Source organism: Dipodomys merriami, unplaced genomic scaffold (genome assembly GCF_024711535.1).
Source record: "Dipodomys merriami isolate MVZ:Mamm:240054 unplaced genomic scaffold, mDipMer1.0.p SCAF_39, whole genome shotgun sequence".
In the NCBI taxonomy this organism is placed as follows: domain Eukaryota; kingdom Metazoa; phylum Chordata; class Mammalia; order Rodentia; family Heteromyidae; genus Dipodomys; species Dipodomys merriami.
Genome location: NW_027205492.1, coordinates 8,921,529 through 8,947,319, shown reverse-complemented (window position 1 = coordinate 8,947,319; position 25,791 = coordinate 8,921,529).

Genomic DNA, 25,791 nt, shown 5'->3' with positions numbered 1-25,791 from the left:
CACACACACACACACACACACACACACACACACACACACACACACACACACACACACACTGAGCCTCTCAACAGTACCAAAGCAGAACTGACTAGAACACCGCTGAAGCCCCCATTCCTTCTTCAGGCCCTGCCCAGAAGCTATCCCCAGCAGCATTCCCATCCCTGGGTGGCCAGGGACCTGCCTTCCCTTTGGCAGCAGAACACAACGTGCTCGTGTGAAATAGGTGAACACTGGACTCAGTGAGGCCTAGAGAACAGAATGCAAACGCCCGCTTAGAATGCAACGTTCTTTGAGAGGAAGCTGCGGTGAAGTCTCACGCACAGGATACGTTCCTGAGCTCCGTGTCTCCCCCAGGAGCATACACGTGGAGGAAGGGTTTGCTGAACTGGTATTTCCTGAACTGGGACAAACAAGAAAGGGGGAACTTCCTCTTTGAAAGAGAATGAGTTACAGACTTGGCAGCAGACAAGTTGAGATCCTCAGTCAGGATTTGGAACAATGGTGTTCTAGGGACGCCATTCTCTTCTGTTTCTCTCTTGGTGTGAAGACTCCAGCACTCCAGCAATCAAGCAAGCCTATTTGTGGCTCAGACAATGAAACCACAATTGCTCTCCATGCTGGAGGTAAGACTGGCTGTCCTGGGCTTTATGGGGGTTGACAAAGAGCTGAAATCTATCCACGATCTGAAGAATTCTCAGGTGTCACCAGACACAATGCCAGCTGTACTATAAGTAACTTCCACCTTACAGGTTAACTTTAGCAACATGTGCCCAAGAGGTGACTTTACTCTATTCTAACAAAATCCCTGCCTTGTGAAAGTCAGAGTACAATAGACAAAACAATTTAAAATGTAAACAGGCAAATCTATCCTCAGTTTTGCTGAGAGCTGTCAAAGGAAAGAAAAGAATGCCATACACATATACATAATCCATACACACATACATTTCCTAACTCTGCTCACTTAGAGACCCAAGAAGCCCAGACACCTAGTGACAGAAAGCACAATTTCTGCCTAGATCTTGGCCTCTAAATACCATTTTCTGATTTAAAAAAAAAGGAAGCAGGAATCCTTGGAGAAATGGAAATTAAAAGACAAGCCTAGAACATCCCTTGCTGCCAAAAGCTGAGCCCTAGCTCATATAACCAACCAGAAAAGTCTCTTTTTGTTCCAAAATTATGTTGGGGTGGGGAAGAGGAAGAGGAAGAGCCCCTCCCACCAGCAGCACCCTAAATGGCAGTTTACCCCCACTGTCCTGTTCAAAATAAAGTTGCTTCCAAAGCAGTGGCCACCCTCTTCTGCTCCTGGCATTTTCTACCAACCATTCTGTCTATTGTTCTGCAAGGCATTTACCATGTCTGAAGTTACGTGTGCTATGTTGGAAAAAGGAGGGAAAGGAGAGGGGGAAAAGGGATGGGGGAAGGAAGGGAGGAAAAAGAAGGAGGAAAGCGAAGGGAAGGGAAGAATTATAAATTGTGTGTAGATTCTGATGGATAACTGTAAATTTCACAGACTATCAGGTAAAAGAATAGCTATAATTCATATTTCCCTTCTCCTTGCATCTGGGTATATAAAATCTCTTGCTCTTGGGTATGAATCCTTTACATTATTTTAAGTTCATAAAAAAAAATAATAATTCCTTCACTGGGAAGCCTTTAGCAACTACTCCGCTCCAATACTTCCCAACTCCTTTTAACCATGGATCCACATCCTTACACCACACTTCATGCCCACGTCCACTAAGTGAAGTAAGTTCCCTGGAAGGGTATCGGCAGCTGTGAGGGGAGGGGGGCTGGCATGGCTGGCAGGAGCCTGGATGTCCCATTCAGCACAGCCACTATCACCACCTGTCACTCGGCAGCCCTGCTCATGCTGGGCTGCTACGTTAGGAAAACATGGAAATACTAAAATTTAGAAAGACCTGGAAACGTTAAGAGTCCTAGGCTTTCTGCATTAAAAGTGCTGAGCTAATCAGTTTCATGCTAAACTTCTATTTTCCTTTAAATGGTTCTGATTTGATTATAAGTCCACTCATAGCTATGCTACATATATATATATGTGTGTGTGTATATATATATATATATATATATATGTAATTAGCTAACAGTCTGAACACCAACAGTCTTTATTTTATCCATCAGTGTTGTATCATCTCGCGAGGCAGCGCCCTGGTACTACTTGAAATAGTGACTTTTCTTACTTTTGTGCAAATTGTGTGTATAATAACCCCGTGATGTGCTTTAGCCTTCATTGTTCTTCCATTTGAGGAACTGCTGATTTGAAACATAATTTAGCAAATTCTTCAGTCAAGCATAATCAGGACAAAAATTTTTCCTCCCATAAAATTTTCAGAGACGTTCGGGCAAAGACCACAATAGCTGAGCGAAGTTTGCTGAGAAACTTCTAGCTCGAATACTTTCCATTCCCAAAATATATTATTACCGAGTATAACTGCCCAAACACACAGACTGTCCATTAAAAAGAATCTATCTAATGCAATCTTTAACAAAGTTTTCTGGAGCTACAATTATCTCCTCAAAGCCCACAGCATGAATTTTTTAAAACGAATCTGAGGCCATTACAAAGTGATGGATTGACAGCCCTGGAGACTGAAGTCTTCCTTTGAACCACAAGCCGGGTATGGCCAAGACAGAGGCAATGAGCATTCGTCCTCCTCCTCCTTGTCCCTCTCCTCAGACCCACAGAGGAGACACGGCTAGGGACCAAGAGACCCTGCGGTTTGTGCTTCTCTTTAATCCCTGACCATTTTGTAGACTGGCGTTGCTGGAATGCAAGTCTTGTCTAGATGAGGAAAATCAGACATGCAAGTCTCTCTGGAGGACACAGATTGCTTTCTAACTCCTGCACCTTCTTGTTCCCCAGGCCAGTTAAAAACCAATCGCTCAACTCACTAGCCACTCTGTGGAGAATGAACCATAAACTTGTGGGTGGGGATGGGAAGGAAAAACTGAGAGAGAGAGGGCAAGGTCGAGATTGTACAAAAAGAAACATATGGCTTACCTAACTTAGTAACTGTACCCTTCTGTACATCACCTTTGTAGGAACAACTAAATTTTTTAATAACAATAATGAAAGATAACAAAAAAAACAACTGCTTAGACAGCTAGGTTATCAATGGGCTCTTGCTAAATACCAGAAACCAAAGCAAAATAGATAGGGGGCAGGATACATTCACATCAGCTGCATCTTCTCCTGAGAAAGAAAATGCTAGATTGGACCGGTCACCATGACATGAAAGTTTGGGGTCTTTCAACAACAACAACAGCAACAACAACACACACACACGCATACACACACACACACAAACACACACACACACAAACACACACACACACATACACACACACAGAAACAAACACACACACACAAACACACAAACAAACACACACACATACACACAAACACACACACATACACACACACAGAAACAAACACACACACAAACACACACACACAAACACACACATACACACACACAAACACACACACATACACACAAACACACACACACAAACACACACACACATACACACACACAAACACACACACACAAACAAACACACACACATACACACAAACACACACACACATACACACACAGAAACAAACACACACACAAACACACACACACAAACACACACACATACACACACACAAACACACACACACACACAAACACACACACACAAACACACACACACAAACACACACACACAAACACACACACAAACACACACACACAAACACACACACACACACAAACACACACACACACACACAAGCCTGTTCTTAAGTCTTGAGATGACTAAATCATGTGAATAACAGGTCAAGCCAACCAGCAATTAGAGTTAAACCCTTTCTGCACAAGGCCTTCTTAGCCTTAGCCTTGTGGGCATTTGGGCCTAGAATGTTCTCTGATGTGGCATCAGGAAGATAGGGAGTATTTTTTTCCCAACATCCCTGGTTTCTGTCTACCAAATGCCGCAGTACTTTCCCAGCTGTGGCCACCAAGAATGTCTCTAGACAGTGTCATGTGCTCCCTGGGGACCAAAAACATTCCCAAGCTGAACGCTCTACTCCACAGGTCCAGTTCTCTCTCTCTCTCTCTCTCTCTCTCTCTCTCTCTATCTCTATCTCTCCCTCCCTCCTCTCTCCCCCTCTCTCTCCCACTCTCTCTTCCTCTCTCTCCTCCCCCTGCCCCACAGTAGTCCCAGTTTTGTGACTTATTTCACAACATGGTTGTCTATTCCTACACACACATCTCTAGAGGGATAATTCCAAATACATCATCATATACATGTGTTGTAATACACATGACATATGGGCAAGGAAAGACTCGCAGGCCGAGGGGCTCTGGTCCACCCCTTGCGCTGGGGCCTCCTCCTTCTCCACGAGCTGAATTACACCCCAGCTCCCTGGCGGGGCGGCTGCCCGGAGGAGCTGTGATGAGCTCCACATTGTTTGGTTCAGAGATCATGATTTACAGCCCCCAAATACGGGATTTTAATTTGTTAGATCTGTCTATTAAACTCTGCCTTCCTCCTCCCCTTTCTTAGAATGAAAAGCAGATTATTTAGTGCGCAATCTGAAAATCTGCCGGTTATTAAATTTTCCTTTTCGTTTAGTTTTGAAGCTTTTATGCCCCTGAAACTTATTTACATGCTGTATATATTAAATAAAGTGTAATCCATAGTACTCAGAGGATTTGGAGCATGATGAGGTACTCTTCTTTCCCTTGGTCTCCCAGCAGAATCAGCTGACTCCCTGAAAGAGGGAGACATGTACGACGCTGGTCCAAGACTCAAGATCTCATCTCCACTCGAGCTAGAAATACACAGAGGCTTTCAGGAGGTGAGTTCCACACCTTCTGATCCTGCGTGTGAGCTCAACGTCCAATGTAATACTGACATCTAATGCAATAAAATATAGCCTTCTGCATGCTAATAAGAGAAATACAAATTCTTACACAGTATTGTGTCTATTGTTGTATACTTGTACCTAATTTTTCTTTAAAATGTGCTTGAGAAGCGAAAGAGTTCACAGTATTATATTCGCAGGGACATTTTCTTAAAAAATGAAGTCAGCCTTATCATTCCTTGCCAATAAGATGAATTAATTTATACGATCATTAGTAAAATGCATGATTGCCTTGTGATACTCAATATCTACTGGTTGGCAGGCCTGGACACAGGTTTATTAATGTCCACAATTGCTTGGAACAAGAAGTATATTTAATCCAAGCTTCGGAGAAGCTAAGTTACTTTTCCAAGTTTGCACGGCAAGTAATGGAATTGGATTCCAATGCAGATGACACCCTGTCCATGCTGGCCCTGCTTTAGTATCTCGCTGCCTTTTCTCTTCAGCTCTCTGTGGCCTGATATTTGACATTAAGCAGTGTCTTGGGGCAAATCAAAATATATTTCAGTCTCTGGAGCGTGTTAAACTATATTTAAGCCCAATGCCTGTAATCCCAGCTACTCAAGAGTGTATGAACTAGAAGATCAATGTCCAACGCCAGCCTGGGAAGAAAAGTTCATGTAATTCCCATCAAGAGGGAAAGCACCAGCCAAGTAAGAACGTTGATAGAACATAAGACCATGCATTCAAACCCCAGTAGTGGCAAAATACATACACCCATACATACACATACACCTAAGCAGAGCTTTTGATATTTTTATTTAGGTTTTAATTATCCCACTAAAATTATACATATTAACAGCGTATCATGTGTTGTTCTAATACAAATTTATGCTGTGCAATGTTAAAATCAGGGTATGCATATCTGTTTCTGCAAGCATTTATCACTACTTATTGTGGACATACCTCCTCTCTTTTAGCTTTTTGGAAGTAGACAGCACATCATTGTCATTACCTGCAGTTGTCCTACTGTGCTCCTAAACCCTTGTAACTGCGACTTACAACGTTCTCTGATGAGGAACCCCCCGCTGCATCCTCACCCCGCCTTTCTCTTTGCTTCTTAATTTTAGCTCCTACTCTCAGACTCCTGGACATCGTGGAGATTAATATCCAAATACCAATGTTATTACATCATTCATTAATATCATTATTTTATTTATATAATTATAATATTCATATTTACAATATTTGGTATTATATTAATTAATGTAATGGCTAGCCAAATACTTGGTCTGTAAAATGGCAGAACACCAAGCATTGCTTGGTAGGCCCTGCCCCTCACCTGCTCTCTCCTGTGTGCCCATGACAGAGCCACAGCTCCCAGCTCCTCCGGCCTCCTCTCTGCCTCCCTCTCAGTCCCACGCTCCAGACTCTGAGCCACTCCAGGGCCCCACGGTGTCCAGGGCCTCTCCTAGTGCACGCCACCCTCCTGTGCTCACCCTGGTACCACACTGCGGCAGGAGAGGGAAGTCTGCAGCTGCCCTCCTCACGCCTGCGGCTCAATGTAGAAGAGAGACGTGAAGGAAAAGTTACACAAAGCAGTGCGCATGTCAGACTGCAATAAAGGTGGTGCCAATAAGCTAAGAGATACGGAAGTGCTGGAACTGGGAAAGTCTCATAAATTGAAAAGGGGGCCAGCCAGGGAAAGGCAGCCTGGCAAGGCAACCTCTGAGCTACAGCCAGAGACGAGAGAACAGCACGGGCGCTGGGCATGAGCATGAGGCCCACACGGCTGTCTGTGCACGTGCGCACGCGCACACACACACACACACGGCGGGAAGCAGGGGAAAAAGTCATTGTGCATAGGACAGGCTTGGAGAGCTTGGGTGGCTATCAGCGTGGTAAAATGGATCCTCTCATTTCCTGTGCCTTTGGTCGCTCAGAGGCTGTATCCTCATACCAAGTCTTCATCCATTTCTATTGTTAAAAGAAGTATCTGGAACTGGGCCATTTCTACACAGGAATCCACTGCCCACAGTTCAGGAGGCTGGAGACCTCGTGATGAAGGTGCAGGTACGTTCCGTGAGAGCCTGAGAGCCTGAGCTACACTTCCACCATGACATGCTGAGCCGGCTGGCTCCACAGAAGATGAACCTACACCATCGCTCCTCTGAAGGGAGGGAGGGAGCCAGCCCGCCTCTCAGGCCTTTCAGAAGGGGCCCTGTCCATACCTGCCCATCTCCTTTGTTCTCAGGCTTCCCTCCCCTCTCAGAGGCCTGCCACTTAATCCTCCCCCACCCCTTGGACCAGTAAGTTGTACATATGAACTTGGGGGATACCTGCAAACCCTAGATAGCACATGGCACCTCCAGAATCATGCTTGATGCCTTTCGTGTGGAGCTTAAAAAAACTCTGTTCAATGAACCAGAAAGCTCTAGGAAATACAAATGGGGTTTGGGAAGGGAAGCCCCATCTAAATGGGCTCCAGCAACTTGTGGCTATTGGGGAATAAGATCCCTGGGGCCTGCTGTCACTCTGTCTGTTTCTTGAAGGAACCAAGATAAACCACCACTGCCGTGTAGCATTTCTGAGAGACATGACCAGCAACAAGATTCTAGATAGCGGTCAGAACTTGGGTGTGGGCCCACATCAAACCTTCTGTCTCCCTGGCAGATCTAAAGCTGGAGAGTCGCCTCTCGAGTGTACTACCAAATGACCCAGCCTTTTGAAAAATGATGCTTCCGAAATCCTGTTTCGTGGGGGTTGGCTGCGCGTTCCTGGGGTTAATGAAGCACCTCTTCCCTCCTTACCTTTCCGCAGGCCTCCGCCACCAGGACTGCTCATTTAACGGACCACGAGTAAACCTATACATTAAATTTCCTTAATTGTCACTAAAAAGGATTGCTATCTTTAAATGCAGATGTAAACAAAAAAAAGGGGGGAACTTTGTTTAAAAATGAGCCAGAGTTAAACACAAAGTAGGGAGGTTTCTCATGTTGGCTGTAACAGGGGAAATGCTGAATAAGCAGTGGTTTTTTTACATTAATAATAATAGGAAACGGTAGATACTGGCACCTCAGCACAATTCTAATTTAATGAGAAACAATAAAATAGTTTTCCAAAGGGGCCTATTTAGGTCCAAGAAAGGGTGATATTAAAGTTTCAAGATTTATTCTACTTTCGTTAAGGTATGCTGATACACATTTTCTAAGGCTATATTCTGTTCACTGATTAGATCTCTCTCTTTATAATTTTCTTACTTGTAAGGGAATTAGATTGGTATTTTCCAGGCCAAATAACTTTAAGACAAAGTATTTAAACTGAATCAATTCATTTCCAGCACAAGTAAGGTTGATTTAAACCCTACATCACTCAGAACCCTTGGAGGCAAATTTTTAATATATTTAGATATCATTAACTGCAAAACCATGGGAGTCAAGTGTTAAGAAGCTTTTAAAGAAAAATGGATATACATTAAACTTATGTAAAAAGTCCTGTCTTTGAATTAAGTCTCCTTTTTTTAGTGTTATTGAAATTAAATCTACTAGTTAACCGGGATGGATTGTTCCTTGTGACTTTAAATAAATAAACACTTGTTAAAATAAATAATTATTTAAATAAATTTAATAATTTAAATGATTTAAATAAATAAATATTGAGAAGCTAGAAATGATGATCGTGATGGTGATGGTGTGATCATGGTGATGATGGTGATGGTGATAAAGGTTGATATGATGATGAATATGATAACTATAAAGAAGGTGCTGGTGGTGATGATAATGTTGAGCTGGTGATGGTGGGGGTAGTGATGGTGGTGGTGGTGGTGATTATGATGATAACGATGCTGGAGATAGCAGAGACAATGGCAAGACAGAACCATGGTGACAGGATTGGACTCTGTGCTAAGTACGTTCTATTCCTTGTGTCATTGACTCCTCCCATTCACGACGGGCTGAGGTCTATGCTGAATGGGAGCGTTCCCTTCCCTGACACCTTGCAACTTTCTTTGCACGCCCATTTTTGAGGATGAGAAAGCCGGGTCTTGTGAGGAGACAGTCCCCCGGGCTGGTGGAGACGGAGGGCTCTGCCTGCCATTATTGCAATCTGAAATGTCTGCCAAAGGCTTGTTTTGTCTGAAGGCTTGGTCCCCTGTGGGACAGTGTTCACAGGCTGGCGTGGAGAAGGCTGGGCCGAGGGCTCTTAGCTATCTACACCATGATGGGTTCTTCGCTTCATGGTAGAACTTCAGCCTAATTAGCGGAAGCAGGCCACTGTAGGCCTGGCCTTGAAGGGAATTTTCTGTCCCCAGCACCCCGTTCTTGGCCACCATGAGGTGAGCAGATTCACCGGAACACTCAGCCAGTCACAGGCCCAAAGCCAAGAGGTCAAAGGTCACGGCCTCTGAAGCCGTGATTCAAAATAAATCTCTGGCTTTCTCAGCAATTTTGTCCCAGGGACAGAGAGCTGAGCGCCACAGTCCCTGGGTTTCACCATATGCACAACAACTGACCGTTCTGTGGTTTGGGATGTCTCCAAGATGAAACTTCCTTGCGGTGGGGGAGGGGGTCTTCAGGAAGGAGGAAGCCTAGGAGGCCCCTTTGTGAATGGATTCCCACCTCAGGCCAGCGCTAGGGGAGTTCACTCAGGCCCATGTCCTCCAGTCTTCTATCATGTGGGGATGTACGGCTGACTCGTCTTCTTCCCAGAAGTCAAGCACCAGGAGCCATCTCTGTCTCTCTCCCACCCCCCACACCAAATGTGTCAGCAATTGGTCTTGAATTCCCGATCTCCAGAACTGTGACAAAATAAATTTTATTTCTAAATGGCCAGTTTCTACTTCAAACCATCCGAACAAAGAGAAGAAGTAACCATATTCCCACTGCACCACAGAGCTGTTAGGACATTCAAGTTACTAGACAAAGGACTCTGCAAACCATGAGCATATGCCCACCAGCACTGGATAGCTCCTACCTGTGAACGTCCTCGATGCCTTCATCTGTCAATACAAATGATCGTATTCTTCCATCCCTCTTACCCACGCATGGAGAGGAGGGAAGGGAAGAAAGCAAGCTCCCATCGCGCCCCGGGAAACGCCACTAGGAACCTCTCTTTCATCCCCTCACACTTACGATGCCCAGCGCGAAGGGACCAGATGGTAGAGCACTTTGGTGGATGAATGAGAGTCCCTGATCAGAGGCAATGAATAAATGAATAGGTGCACTACAATTTAAGGCTTAAGCAGGGTCGACGATCGTCTCTGTGGGATACGTGTCAACCTGATGTCTGTATAATCAGAACAAAGTTCCAAAAGCTGGAGACAGTGGCTGGTGTGTAGCACATATTCAACCCTGGGTTTGAGCCCTGCTCTATGCAGACTCTGAGATTTCCTCACCCTAGCCACGCCATGAAGACCATCACCTCACAACAGGGCCAACAATCAGCAACACCTGACTCAGCCAGTGCCAGGTATCGTGCAAACTGGTTCACGCTTTGTGAGGATAGAAACCAACTTATAAAACCAGCAAAGCCGGCTCTGTTCTCCGTCCTCTGTCTCCTGCTCTGGGACAACTGTGCATTAAATTTCTTCTATGAATATTTAAAGATACCCTCCTGCTAAATAGACACCTTCCTTGATCGCTGCTGGACTTGGTCTGAGTTCTATCACATTTATAATGGAATCTGAACTTCTTAAAGCAACCTCCAAGGCGCCATGTGATTGGGTTCTTGCCTGCTCCTCTCTGTTTTCAGTTGCTGAACTCCAGTTTCCTGGTTCTGTTTTCCAGGAGAACTGCCATCTTTTTACTTCAGATGCTTTATATTTGCAATGTGTCGCCCCTGCCTAGGAGATTTCCCTGGTTCTTCCTTCCCGTGTCTGTTTAGCATTCACATCTTGGCTCTTACGTCCTTCTCTCAGAGTTCTTGCCTGGCAGTCCAGCCTGAGCATGAACATTCCCAGAGCTGTGCTAGAGTCCTAGGCACACCTCCTCGCCGCCCCCTCCCCAGCCACACTGGGTCTGAAGTCAGGCATGGTGAGAGCATTTACACCAAAGAAGTTGGCAGACAATCCGGGTGCCGCTGGCTCACATCTGTCATCCTAGCTACTCAGGAGGCTGAGCTCTGAGGATCACGGTTCAAAGCCAGCCCAGGCAGGAAAGTCCATGAGACTCTTATCTCCAATGAACCACCAGAAAACCGGAAATGGTGCTGTGGCTCAAGTGGTAGAGTGCTCACCTTGGGCTGAAGTGCTGAGGGCCAGTGCCCAGGCCCAGAGTTCAAGCCCCATGATCAACAGACAAAGAAAGAAAAGAAGTTGGCCGACAGTATAAAGCACCGCTTCTTCCCTTCTCCCTCCCTTCTCCCTCCAGTAATGTTCAAGCAGTGGTTGAACACTGCCAGCATCACCACTCCCTTCTGCTCTCCACCTGTCCCTGTCCAACCAGTGCCTTTGTCCATTTATGCATAGCATCTATCATTTTATATTTTCCCTATGCTGTTTATTTTTTAAATCAGCTAACTCTTCCTACAAATATGCAACCCAACAAGAGCCAAGACATTGGTCAAGCTGTTTATCACTATTTCTCTAACACTAAGAAGCACATCTGGAAGAGCTTTCAAAATTCTTAGAATTGAATTAATTCAACGTAATATATGTATTAAGTGTATATACATACATATATATGTAATATATAAAGTATATATATGGTATATACTTAATATACACCATATATATAATTAGTATATACCATATATATGTAGTAAATATACTAAGCATATTATATACTAAGTATATTATACTATATGTATAATATACTAAGTATATTACATATAAGTATGTTATATATACTTAGGATATATAATAGTATATTATATATTAATATGCTGCCTACTTTATTTAAGATTTGAGGGCCAGGTGCTGATGGCCCATGCCTATATCCTAACTACTCAGGAAGCTAAGATCTGAGGATTGCAGTCCAAAAAAAAAAAAAAGCTCAGGGACTGCACCCAGGCCCTGAGTTCAAGCCCCGCATCCAATTTTTAAAAAAAGAGATTTTTGGATTTCCTATTGAAGGATATTGACAAACTAGAATTTTCTAGTAGCGATAGCTCCAGCAAATCAAAACTGACAGCATAGGCATGCTTTACCATCACCAATTAAGTTCTGGAATGATCATTTAAGACACCAATTACCAGTTTCCCTACTCCATAATATCTGTTTGGAAATTGTGAAGAGCTCAGCCTTGTCTCTTTCCATTGTAGAGTTCTGTATAGAAAAACATCTCCCTCCTGAAGGGCACTTCCTGTGTAATCCCTTTGTGAGGCTAACAGGACCATCTGGCCCCATCCATCTTGCTGTAATTTGATCCTGGGTTAATTGCGCCTTGTCACTAGCCATGATTGACACTGTATGTTTGCTCTCTTCTCGAAGACTAGTTCATTATGGAGGGAGCTTTTTGAAGATGCAGATTCTTGAAGATCTTTTCATAGTTGCTTGAATGGGGCCAAGGATTTCTGTGAGGGTTTCCCTGGCAATGTCTGGGATCGGTACATCACCCAAAGTAAGATGAGAGATGGGAAGGTAGCCACAACAGGAAAGAAGACATCAATCTTGCAGAAGGTTGGCAAGCAGCATCGAATAGACAAAGGAAAGAAGAGCAATTAAATAATCCTGCTGATTGATTATCCAGGCATGCTGGATAATGTCGATGGGAACCGCCACTCAGCGCAAGTATGGCGCTGGGCTTGAAGTACACAGCTATGGGCATGCAGGAGCTAAGCAAGAAGAGTACAAAATAAAAGAAGGCAGAGGACAAAATAAAATTGATGGAGAAGGGACACTGGGAGAAAATAAAGTCCTCATGCCCCCTTTCTAAGGGCAACACATGCCCCAACTACAGGCAACTCTTACCAAAAAAACAAAATGGAACCAGCAGAATATGGATGTAGGTAATGAATATTGTTAGCTGTCTCTCTCCATATCCATTCTTTCCTTCTTTGGTTTTGTAACACTCTTCCCAAACATGGTTGCCCCTACATCCATTCTATTGTCCACACTGGTCTTGGCTAATGGGGGTACTCTACTTGGTTTATCAGTGATTAATATAAGGGCAAGTATATGGCCCATTTCTAGCCAATGAGACCTAAACAAAGAGCAATGGACTTCCAAGGAAAGAAACAGAGTCAGTCATTCTTCCTCTGCATAGCATTGCTGCTAGTTGTGATAACTAGAAATTGCTGCCATCTTGCTACCAGACATACACAGAGAAGAAAGAGGAGCTCAGGACCCCTTAGCCCTAGATCTCTGTCTCACACCTGGAACCAACCTCCAGACGTTATGCCATATGACATAATAAACATTCTGAAGAAGGAGTTGTTACTTGTAGTCCAAGTGATTAACACATCTATCATCTTTGCCAGAGAAGTAAATCATGTCCTTTTTTTAAGTTTTTGTCCCTAATTTTTAAAATCATATGAAAGATACGAAAGAGTCCCTTTGATTGAAAGCAATCAAATGAACTTCAGTGGGATGGGGGGGAGGGACATTGTTCTTTTCAACTCGTGAGCTGCCACTTTAACCCCCAGTTCACAGCAGATCCTGCTCCGGAGCCTGGGCAGACTCTATGTCCTTGAAACGTTACGGGCAGCCTCGCTGCTGCCAACCAAGAGAGTGCTCAGCCCTGCCGCTGCTGTGCTCTTGCTATAGTTTGGATCCTAGCCTCAGAGCTCCACCCTTGTTCTTCCTTCTGATTCTCCCATGATTCCTTCTGCATCTTGTTCGGATCTCTGGTTCACTGATACTGTGATTTACAACAGTGTGTGTGGGGGGGGGGGGGTCCTGGTTCCTGACACAAAATTCCAGAAGCCCTTGGAGCCTCCAGAGTGTTAAGGGGTCTTCTGTATGATGGTAAGATGACCAGTGGCTGTTGGCATCTGGATACCTTAGGGACTGAAAGGGCTGGGAGGGGCTGGGACTTTCAGCTCCATCTTTCAACCTCACTGGAGGACAGAGGAGCTATAGTGGAGCTGTTTGCCATGGCCAATAACTTCATCACGCAGGTCTCTGTCATGAGCCTGCATGCAAACCCAGAAGGATGGAGTTCAGAGTTTCCAGAGCTGTGTACATCAAGGTCCCTGAGAGGGGAGAGGTACAGAGCACCCCAGCCCTAGGTAGGTGTGTATCTGGCCCTTCATCTGTATCCTCTCTACCATCCTATATAGTCGATGGCTAAGCATACGTCAAGCAAATTAATCATCCTCGGGATGGGGTGGGGGTAGGAGAGGGATGCAGGAAGCACAGATTCATGGCTGGTAAACAACAAGTGTCATGGAGACATGGTAGGTGCGGGTTACCTCCTGAGACCCAGCCCTGGCGTGTGAACAGTGACACCATCCGGATAAAGTGTCAGAATTGAACTATCAGACCCCAAGCTGGAATCCACTGGAACACAGCTTGCTCTGTATGTAGCAGACTGAATTCTTATCATTTTATGCTGCTCTAAAATACATGGGTTTTAAATGTATGTTAATCTTTTTTGTTCCAGAAGAAGCAACACTGGCTTGGTATTCCCCTAGCCATGTGACCTCGTCAGCTGGCAGCCGGAAAGAGCTCAGGGGTAGATATCCCCCTCTCCCCTCACAACAGAGCTCCCCAAGAAAGAGATCTTTCAAAAGAGCATATCTGACCTCAGCCCAGCCACCATTTTGCACCATGCTTCACGTCTCCCTTTGGTGTCCCTCTTCAGCTGTCGATTAGAGATGATCAGATACACCTCTTGAAGATGGCGACGGGGCAGTAGGGAAACGCCACAGCTCTCTCCAACCAAAAAGAGAGTTCGAGTTCCAACGCTTAATCTCCCCAAGAGACCGACAACAACAAAAAGACGAACACTCAGAGAAAAACCAGAGGCGGAGAATAACAAAAAAGAAAGAGGAAAAGAATTTCAAAACAGAGAAAAGCGAAGACCCCTCCCCCAACCTTTACTGGCCGCGCGGCAGCGCGCCAAGCCGCCGGCCAGCCGGCCCGGCGGGGGCTGTGGGAGCCCCAGAGAAACAGCAGAGACACAGGGGGCCACTTTCAGAACATCTGGTACTGGTTTGCAGAACAGCAGATCACCAGGAACAGAGAAACCTACCAGCCGGGAGTCTCCACGAGGATCCCACCCCCACCCCTCACTCTCCACCCGAGCAGAGAGGCTCCATCCCGCCAAAGTCGCTCGGCATCAGCAGAGTGACAAAAGGACCTGCGGCAGACCACCCGGCCCGCCGGATCGCGATCGCAACGATCCAGCACTCTCCACCCGAGCAGAGAGGTTCCATCCCGCCAAAGCGGCTCGGCGCGACAAAGGGTCCTGTCTGCAGACCACCCGCCCGCCCGATCACGATCGCAACAACCCGGCGGGGTCACTTGGGCCCCAGAGGTACCGAGAAGAAGCTGCCTGAGCGTGGACACTCTTGACCCAACAGCTTCGACAGAGGCAGAGACAGAAAAGAATCACACAGAGCCACCACCGCCCAACCCAGCCCGGATTGCAACAACAACTGACGACCTACACCACACAGAAACAACCAGCTCCAGGGTGAGTACCCCACAGGGGAAGTGTATCCCTCAAGGGAGACCAGAGCTGGAGGGAATCCCCAGACCCTGACCTAGACTCCCTACCCCAGCACCCGGACCACAGGACCCACTAAAACTGGGAACTGTTTGAGAGCTCCACCAGCCCGTGGAGCACACTCAGCTGGCCAGGCTAGAGCAAGAGCACCCCTGGAAGGGAGCTTAAATGCCCAAGCCAGGAACAGCGCCCCTGGGTCAAGACTACCAACAGTAGAAGAAATTTGAACTGTGTCCCCCAGGCTGTATAACCTAGGGGGTATACACATCAGCACAGGCCTAACAAGCGCGCTCCAGGCTGGGGCCGGAACCAAGCCCGGGGATCCGGCACCTGAACAACACAACCAACTCCTCCCAATTGAAGTAAAAAGCTGAGCATACGCCTCAACAGAGGGGAGAAAACCAGGAAACAACACTCCCCTGGGAAGCACGCCTGTGACAACAAAAGACCTGGAGGCCCAGGACAAGAGAAGCCCAAACCCCACCAAAACTCCACCCATATACCCTAGACTGGGAATTGGGCAACACAGGCTGCCAGCACCTGATAGTAAGCAGGAGCTCAGACTGTTAAGGCGGCTCAGCAATAGAGTGATAGTCTTGGATGTATGAGGCCCTGGATCTGATTCCTCAGCATCACAAAAGCAAAAAGGGTCAGAAGTGGTGCTGTGGCTCAAACGGTAGGGTGCCAGCCTTGAGCTGAAAAGCTGAGGGACAGCACCCAAACCTAGAGTTCAAGCCCACAACCAGCCCAAAACAAATAAACAAAAACACATCAGGAGCCCATAGCAGACTCCAGCATTTGGGAGAGTGCATCCAGAGCATCTGTTCTTCACAAGAGCACCCGTAGGAGCAAACACAAGCAGTCTAGGCTGCTCAACCCTTCCAAAGGCGGGAACTGTCAGCAATCTACAGCAGAGAGCTGAGAATCCTAAGTAAGTCAGAATAGCAGCTGGAAATAGGCTCCCAACAGAACCCAGATCAGGCACAGACTCTCTCTACCAATACAGAATCAGCAACCAAGCAAAGACAGACACACCAAAACAAAATTGAAGAGCAGTCTCCTGAACCTCCATGCGAAAATCACAGAGAAAAATCACAAGGTTTACTACCACCCAGGACAGCAAGCTCACCTCAAAAGCCAGCAGCCACACAGGGGAGAGCCCCAGTGGGAGCAAAGCAGGAATGGAAGACAAAGGCTACTTCCAAGGGTTGCTGGAGGCAATGACTCAAGAAATAAAGCGAGAAATTTATCAGAAATTGAAAGAGCACAAGGATGAACTATCCAAAGAGATACAGGGTATCAAACAAGAGATGCATGCAAAAATAGAAGCTGCACAAACCTCAATAAGAAGTGAGATAAACGCCAAATTAGAGGTAATGCATACCTCATTGAGAGGTGAGATCAGTACTCTGAGAACCAACATTGAATCCATAAAGGGATCCATTTCCTCCATGCAAACCACAATAGAAGCCACTGTCAACAGAGTGAATGAAATGGAAGGTCGAGTGTCAGATACAGAAGACAGAATACACCAACTGGACCAAAAAGTGACAGATATGGAAAAATTACTCAAATTAAACCAAAGGGATATTCAAGAGCAAGCAGATAATGCTAAAAAATTTAACCTTCGCATAATTGGAGTGGACGAAGGTGAGGAATTCCAGAGCAAGGGAATGCAACACCTATTTAACAAGATAATCAATGAAAATTTTCCCCACCTCAAAAACGACCATCTTAACTACATCACAAAAGCTTATCGAACACCCAACAAGCAAGACCCCAGGAGAAACACTTCTAGACACATTATAGTAAAAATGATAGATCTGAATAATAAGGAAACAATCCTGCATGCAGCAAAAATGAAGAAGGAGCTATACTACAATGGGAAAAAAATAAGAATTACTGCAGATCTCTCCACACAAACAATGAATGCAAGAAAAGCCTGGGAAAGCACCATACGAGCCCTGAGAGCCAATAACTGCCAACCCAGACTGATCTACCCGGCAAAGCTAGCATTCACATTTGATGGAGAACTGAAAACTTTTAATAGCAAAGAAAAACTAAATGAATACATAAACATTAAGCCAGCATTACAAAGAATTCTAAGAGGGGGGACACAACCTGAAGAAAGCAGCCAGGAACTGGGGCCTGCCCCAAACAGGCATTACTCAAAGTCTAACTGAGCAAGCACAGGAGGAAAGGAAAAAAGAAAAACTTAGGAAAACGGAATGGCAGGGACAACAATGCATCTCTCTATACTTTCTCTTAATATAAATGGGCTGAATTCGCCAATTAAAAGAAAACGAACTGAGGACTGGATAAGAAAACAAGACCCATCCATCTGTTGCCTTCAGGAGACCCACCTCTCAGCCAAACATACAAACAAACTCAGAGTGAAGGGGTGGAAAAGGATCTACCAATCAAACGCCCCCAGTAAGAAAGCAGGTGTAGCTATCCTGATATCTGACAAAATAAACTTTTCATTAAAATCAGTACAGAAAGACAAGGACGGACACTACATATTAATAAAGGGAACAATCCAAGAGGAGGATATAACCATCATCAACTTATATGCCCCAAATATTGGTGCACCCAGATATGTCAAACAAATGCTCTCAAACTTACAGAATAAAATAGATCCCAATACGATAATACTAGGAGACTTTAACACACCACTCTCACCAAAGGACAGGTCTACCAACCAGAGGATTGGCAAAGAAGCTACCGAATTAAGAGAGGCCATACTGCAAGCGGAATTAACTGACATCTACCGAGTATTTCACCCTAAAACAACACAGTACACATTCTTCTCAGCAGCTCACGGAACTTTCTCCAAAATAGACCATATCATAGTTCATGCAAGGAACTTAAGCAAATACAAAGGGATCGACATAATCCCCTGTATCCTATCTGACCACAGTGGAATCAAGCTAGCTCTCAATAACAAAGCATACCGCAGAAATTTCTCCAATACATGGAAATTGAACAGCACACTCCTTAACAATGCCTGGATAACAGAAGAGATCAGAGAAGAAATAAAGCACTTCCTACAACTCAATGAAAATGAAAACACCTCACAAAGAAACTTGTGGGACACAGCAAAAGCAGTCCTGAGGGGCAAATTTATTGCCCTCAGTGCCCACATCAAGAGAATGGAGACAGACCAAGTAAATAACCTCATGTTGCAATTAAAACAGCTAGAAAAACAGGAAAAAATGGAACCTAAAGCTACTAGAAGAAGCCAGATAACCAAATTAAAAGCAGAGATTAACCAATTAGAAAATCAGAAAACCATAACCAAAATAAACCAAACAAAAAGCTGGTTCTTTGAAAAAATAAACAAAATTGATGGCCCATTGGCTAGATTAATTAAAAAAAGAAGAGAGGAAACCCATATTAATAGGATTAGGGATGCCACGGGAAACATCACCACACGTACCCAAGATATCCAAACAATTCTAACAGACTACTTTCAAAAGCTATACTCTCTAAAGGAAGAAAATCGGGCAGAAATGGATGCATTTTTAGAGAAATACAAGTTGCCCAAACTGAGCAAAGAAGAAGTTAACCAATTAAATAAGCCAATATCCTATAATGAGATACAGGAAGCTATCAAAAGTCTTCCAACAAAAAAAAGCCCAGGACCAGATGGATTCACAGCAGAATTCTATAAGACCTTTAAACAAGAACTAATACCCATACTCCTCAAGCTCTTCAGAGAAACAGAGAAGGAAGGAGCTATCCCAAACTCATTCTACGAAGCCAATATCACACTCATCCCCAAACCAGGCAAAGACCCAACCAAAAAGGAGAATTACAGGCCAATCTCCTTGATGAACACAGATGCAAAGATCCTTAACAAGATTCTAGCTAACAGAATCCAGAAACACATAAAAAAAATAATTCACTATGACCAGGTAGGCTTCATCCCAGAGACACAGGGATGGTTTAACATACGTAAGTCAATAAATGTAATCCAACATATCAACAGAGCCAAGGTCAAGAATCACATGATTATCGCTACAGATGCAGAAAAGGCCTTTGACAAAATTCAACATTCATTCATGCTAAAAGCTCTGGAGAAAATAGGAATAGAAGGAACATTTCTAAAAACAATAAAAGCCATTTATGACAGACCAATAGCCAATATTATACTTAATGGGGAAAAGCTACAACCAATTCTCCTAAAATCAGGAACAAGGCAAGGATGCCCACTGTCTCCACTCCTCTTCAATATAGTCCTAGAACCCTTAGCCAGGGCAATAAGGCAAGAAAAAGATATTAAAGGGATCCTCATAGGAAAAGAAGAAGTTAAACTATCCCTTTTTGCAGACGACATGATACTATACCTCCACGATCCCAAAAACTCCATCCCCAAACTCTTAGAAATCATAAATCACTTTGGCAAAATAGCAGGATACAAAATAAACCCACAAAAATCAGTTGCCTTCCTATACACTGATAATGTACAGGAAGAGAGGGAAATAAAGGGAGCAACCCCATTCACAATAACCTCCCGAAAAATAAAATATTTAGGAATTAACCTAACCAAAGATGTAAAAGAACTATTTAATGAGAACTATAAAAAGTTAAAGAAAGAAATTGCAGAAGACACTAGGAAATGGAAAGACCTCCCATGCTCCTGGATAGGCCGACTTAATATAGTAAAGATGGTAATACTTCCAAAACTAATATACAAATTCAACGCAATTCCTATTAAAATCCCAATGACGTACATCACTGAAATACAGAAAACAGTCCAAAAATTCATATGGAACAACAAAAGACCTAGAATAGCCAAAACAATTCTAGGGGATAAAGACAATATGGGAGGGCTATCCATGCCGAACTTCAAACTCTACTACAGAGCTATAATAACAAAGACAGCATGGTACTGGCACAAAAACAGACCCGAAGACCAATGGAACAGAATAGAAGATCCAGAAATAAATCCACAGGCCTACAGCCAGCTGATATTCGACAAAGGAGCCAAAGACATACAATGGAAGAAACACAGCCTCTTCAACCGCTGGTGCTGGGAAAACTGGGCAGCCACATGCAGAAAACTAAAAGTGGACCCCAGCCTATCACCATGCACCAACATCAACTCAAAATGGATTAAAGACCTTAACATTAAACCTGAATCTCTGAAACTACTGCAGGACCGAGTAGGAGAGACACTTGAACTAATAGGCACAGGAAGGAACTTCCTGAACAGAGTCCCAGGGTCACAACAAATTGGAGAGAGACTCGACAAATGGGACTACCTTAAAATAAAAAGCTTCTGCACAGATAAAGCTATCGCAACCAAGCTAGAAAGACAACCAACTAATTGGGAAAAAATATTTACCAGCAATATATCAGACAAGGGGTTAACATCCTGTATATACAGGGAACTCAAGAAACTAATCCCTCCCAAACCCAACACACCAATTACTAAATGGGCAAGGGAACTAAAGAGGGACTTCTCAAATGAAGAAATAAAAATGGCAAAGAAACACATGAGGAAATGTTCATCATCCCTGGTGGTGAAGGAAATGCAAATAAAGACAACCCTGAGATACCACCTTACCCCAGTCAGAATGTCCCACATCCACAAATCAGCCAACGACAAATGCTGGAGGGGATGTGGAGAACGAGGAACGCTATTACACTGCTGGTGGGAATGTACACTCATACAACCACTTTGGAAAGCAGTCTGGAGGGTCCTTAGAAAGCTAAAGATTGACCTCCCTTACGACCCAGTCATACCACTTCTAGGCATCTACCCTGAACAACAGGAACCAATATACAAGGACACGTGCACCTCCATGTTTATTGCAGCACTGTTCGCAATAGCTAGGATATGGAAACAACCTAGATGCCCCACCACAGATGAATGGATCCAAAAATTGTGGTATCTATACACAATGGAATATTATGCAGCCATTAGAAATGACAAAATAATGGCATTTGCAGGGAAATGGATGGAGCTAGAAGGAATCATGTTGAGCGAGGTAAGCCAAGAACGAAGAGACAAACAGTACATGGTCTCCCTGATAAGTGGATGATGAATCCAAAATGTTAGGTGATATGACAAAACTAACAGGACTTAAGAAACAAAGAACTCCCACTCATCTGGTTGAACCACTACTAAATATCCCCATGCTGCTGATCACATATATGGTATATAACATATGAGCACCGTTATATATTACAGACTGTGATAGACAATTTGCTCCAGGAAAGTTAGAATGAACTTGTGACTTTAAATGAGCATCATTATTCCACAATACTGTGAATTTCCGGAAATTAAGTAATCACTTAATCACGATCAAAAAAAAAAAAAAAAAAAAGAACCTTGGGGAAGGGAGGGAGGGAGGGGATGGTAGGGGGAAAACAATGGAGGGGGTAACAATGTTCAAGAGGAAGTGGAAGTGTACTCATTACCTCACTCATGTAACTGTAACCCTCTGTATAGTATCTCTACAATAAAAAAAATTAAAAAAAAAAAAAAAGAGCATATCTGCCCTTGACCTAGAAATAAAATACACTCCACACCTTTATACCTGCTGCTGCTTATCCTTCCTGCCTTGCTGTGACCTGGGGCTGGAGGATGGAGGACACCCTGCAGACTCTCTGTGCCTCCCCTGTCCAGGATCTCCAATAAAACCCCTTGCTCTTGTGTCCTATTGTAAGAATGCACTGAATTTGCGCCTCCACTGGAAGAAGGGTCTATGCCAGGTTGCCCTCCCCCAGAATGTGGAGAGACACCAAGCCAAGCTCCCAGCACCAGGGCAAAGATGGACTAGCAGAAGCTGGGCACAGCTGGGCACAGCTGTCTGTGACATCACCAGATTACCCACCAGAGAGGGGCCCAGCCATGGCTCACACAAGGACACATCAGACCATCTGCCAGGGAACAGAAGCATCCTGAAAGATGCAGGCAGCCAGCTCAGGCACAGCGCACAGTTCCCCTCCGTCCCCGTGGGGAGCAAAGCGTGACAGAAGTGTTGTACCGAGAAGTGTGTGCCATGTGCAAGGAGAAGAGGAAAAGGCCCTTGGCTTTTTCGTGTTCTCCCCGTTTTCACTATACCCTGGACTCAACAAGAGGTTCGTCTGTGTTGCTCAGTGCTAAGTACTGTTCTGAGGGCAATGTCTAACAACACAGGTACTCAGTCTACATTTACTGAATTGGATAATGATGGGAAGAATTAAAAGCACCTAGCCCAGCACCTTGCAACTGAATGGCTGATCAGTGTCAGCAGCAGCCTCAAAACAGAACTATGGTGGGCAGATGAATTTTAGTCTACAACAGCTGGTCCATACAGGACCAGGTTTATCTGTGTCTCAAGATCAATGTTAGTCTGTTCTAAGCCCTCGCTCCGTAGCTGGTGAGAGAACCAAAGTCAAACACTAGGAATAGACTCTCCCTAGCTAACCGTGAACCCAGGAGAGAACTGCACAAAGGGCCTTTGGTTTTTAGGTGCTGATGAATACTAGCTGTAGAACGCTCCTAGATTTGCCATGTAAGGCTCAGCTGGGTCCTGGGATCTGCGAAAGAAGGCGCAGTTCCCTCCTACCAGAAACAAGACCCAGGTCCCTTCCTCCACTCCAAGATGGCTCTCCACCCTTTCTTCCTCTGCTCCTACCTCTACCCCCCCTCCCCTGCAGTGCCCTTCAAATGACTTTCAATTTTCCAACTTTTCAGCTTGGAAAATCTTGCAATTGGCCCAACTACACACGAGCTGCTACAAAATGCTAAGTGAGGCATTTAAACAGACTTGTTGAAATTCAACCAGGCAGAGTCAAAGCTTCAGTTCCCTTCTTTGCATGGAAGAGAAATACATTCAGTGAGAACAAAATATAGCGTGGTACCCAAAAAATTCATGTTAGAACCAGCATGTGTGTGTGTGTGTGTGTGTGCATTTAGCACATCACCTAGTCCATAGGAGTTAAATGCACGTTAATTCATGACTCAATGAAGACAGTGAGCTTACCTAAAGAGGATTTATCTAAACAATGGCCTCCAGGAAAGCTATGTCCCCAGAGGTCCTTCGCATGTCCAATTCCTCTTTTCTCACCTGTCACTCTTGCTGGACTCCTGGAGGCTGACCTTCCACCTCCCAGCAGGTGCATCCTGGGATACAGACATCTAAGAAAGAGAACAAGGGTGGGAGGACTTCTTCCCACCCAGGATCCGTCTAGATGGAGCTGCCAGCAGCTGCCCAGGTGCCTTGTTTCAATCATTTGTTATGGACTGGGTGCTTGAGTCTCTTCAAATTCCTAAGTTGAAATTCCCTCCGTGGTGCGAGGTGGGATGGAATCAGGAGATGGGGTTTGAGAGGGACTAGGTTGTGAAGATGAAAGCCACCTAAATGTGCTAAGCAGGCTTGAGAGGCTGGGCTGCCTCAGTCTCTTTCTACCATGTAAGCATGCAGCAAGAAGTTGGCAGTCTGCCAAGGGTCTCATATCTAAAATATACTTGGAACTCAAAAAATTAAATCCCCCAACAACAAATCCTCAAAGAAACAACTGCCCAATAAATAAGTGGGCAAAAGACTTAAAGAGAAACTTCTCTGAAGAAGAAAGAAGGATGGCCAATAGACACATGAAGAAATGTTCAACATCCCTAGCCATAAAAGAAATGCAAATCAAAACAACATTGAGATACCACCTCACTCCAGTTAGAATGGCAAAAATCAAGAACTCTAACAACAACAGATGCTGGAGGGGATGTGGACAGAAGGGAACCTTACTTCATTGTTGGTGGGAATGTAAACTTGTTCAACCACTTTGGAAAGCAGTATGGAGGTTCCTCAAAAGACTTCACATAGAGCTCCCCTGTGACCCAGCAATCCCACTTTTGGGCATTTACCCAAATGTTTACAAACAAGACCACACTAAAGCTACCAGCACAACTATGTTTATTGCAGCCTTATTTACCATAGCTAAGATATGGAACCAACCCAGATGCCCCTCAGTAGATGAATGGATCAAGAAAATGTGGTATATATACACAATGGAATTCTATACCTCCATCAGAAAGAATGACATTGCCCCATTTGTTAGGAAATGGAAAAACTTGGAAAAAATTATATTAAGTGAAGTAAGCCAGGCCCAAAGAAACATAGGTCCCATGGTTTCCCTTATTTGCAATAGCTAGTATATGTACGAGTCAAGCGGAAAAGGTCAGATAATGTGATGTTAAGAAAATGAACCCTTAGATATGTATTTTAATGTTTTTTTCTTTCATGCATGTGTTTCTAACGCATTTATAAGATTACTTCTTTGTTGCTTTGTATGTCCCTCCCCCACAGTATAACCCCTGCTTTCACTATATTTGATGTCAGTATAACTTGTGAAGGGGATGGGGAAAAACCAGTTGATTAAGGATACAGGTGGACCTGTTGCAACAATGAGAAGTACAAGTTGTCATGTCCAAAACGAGCTTTACAACGTCGGGGGGGGGAGGGAGGGGGAGGATTGGGATTGGGATTGGGGGGAGGGGGGAGGCTGGAAGGGATGTGAAGGGTAAACAAAGGAGGAGGCTGCAATGCTTGGTAAGAAATGTATGCATTATCCTGCCCATGTAATTGTAACCCCTCTGTACAGTATGTTCACAAATAAAATAAAATTTAAAAAAAAAAAAAGAAGTTGGCAGTCTGCAGCCTGCAAGACCAGCAATGCTAGTAGTGCTCAGGTCTCACACCCCCAGTCTCTAGAACTGAGAGAAATGAGTTACTGTTGTATACAAGACACCCAACCCATGGTCCTTGTTTACAGCAGCCCGAACAGAACAAGAAAGTGCGCACACACACACACACACACACACACACACACACACACACACACACACACACACACACACACACACACAGAGGAACCAGAGACATGTCATACACAAGTGCTCAAAGGCACACCTGTACACGGGGACTTGTTTCAGGAATTGGAGGCATTGGAAGGAGCAGGGTACACTAGCTGTCTCTGAAAGGCCATTGTCTCCATGACCCTTGCTGGGGTTTGATGCCCACAGGGTATGGCAGCAGGAAGATGGAGCTGAAATGAGGAAAGCAAGGACACGTGAAGGCCTTACAACATGAGCAGGAGCTTCAGGGATGGGAGGAAACTCCCCAGGTCGATTCTATCGCCGCTGACAGGATGCTGCAGCCACCTGGTCCTTTATCACTGAGCTGAACGCCTTGTGTGGGGGTGGGAGTCGCTGCAGGAGAGATGGGGCCAGGAGGCAGCAAGAGCAGGCCCAGCAGCTCAAGCCAGAGCGATGAGCCAGCAGACAACCACATGTGCAGAAGCCGTGTTCATCCT